Source organism: Tupaia chinensis, unplaced genomic scaffold, assembly GCF_000334495.1.
Source record: "Tupaia chinensis unplaced genomic scaffold, TupChi_1.0 Scaffold148234_1, whole genome shotgun sequence".
Classification (NCBI taxonomy): Eukaryota; Metazoa; Chordata; class Mammalia; order Scandentia; family Tupaiidae; genus Tupaia; species Tupaia belangeri.
In genome coordinates, this window is record NW_006208084.1 from 84526 (window position 1) to 85227 (window position 702).

Genomic DNA, 702 nt, shown 5'->3' on the forward strand with positions numbered 1-702 from the left:
ACCGGGGGCAGCTCCACGCCTGCCTTCTGCCGTTGTCATGGAGGAACCATTTCTAGGCAGATGGTTCCGATCTACTTAGAGCACGGTCTAAGGAATCTTTGTCTTTCGTTTGTTCTTTTACTTGTAATCCCAGAAAAGGCATCCATTACTCATTACTCTGTCACCTGCACGTGAGAGTCCTTTCCTTTCCTTTTAAAATTGGCTATAAGCATAGTTTTTTTTCATTTTTTAAAGGTGTTTCAGATTCACAGCAAGACTGAGCAGAAGGTAGACGCTTCCCATTACCCCCATCTACTCATGCGCATGGCCTGGTGCAGTGTCAACATCCCTTCTGGAGGGTGCATGTATTTCTGGGGAACCTACATTGATAACTCATAATCATTCAATAGCCATAGCACATTTCTATTTTCACATAATTGCAGTCATCTGAAATTGTAGCATTCTGGTTGTAAATTTTACATTTTAATTTTATTCATTTAGTTTTTGAGAGGATTTGCTTTAGGGTGCATGCCCTCGCCAGAAAGAGAGAGACAGAGACAGAAAGTGAGAAATCACCCCCCAGGGGGGATGGCCACGCCACCATCCCTTCTTCTCTATTCTCCTCTGTCTCTCTCTATGTCTATCTGGTGAGCGAATGTGCCCTATAGAAAAAAAAAAAAAAAAAAAAAAAAAAAAAGGGGCCGGAATTCGCCTAACACCTAC

At 42.5% G+C, this 702-nt stretch overlaps 1 protein-coding gene across 1 annotated transcript in view; it reads left to right on the top strand.

Annotated features, from left to right (window-relative positions):
- LOC114006471 (myosin-9-like) overlaps window positions 1-702 on the top strand; it is a 36943-nt gene that overhangs the window by 19208 nt on the left and 17033 nt on the right. The window lies entirely within an intron of this gene.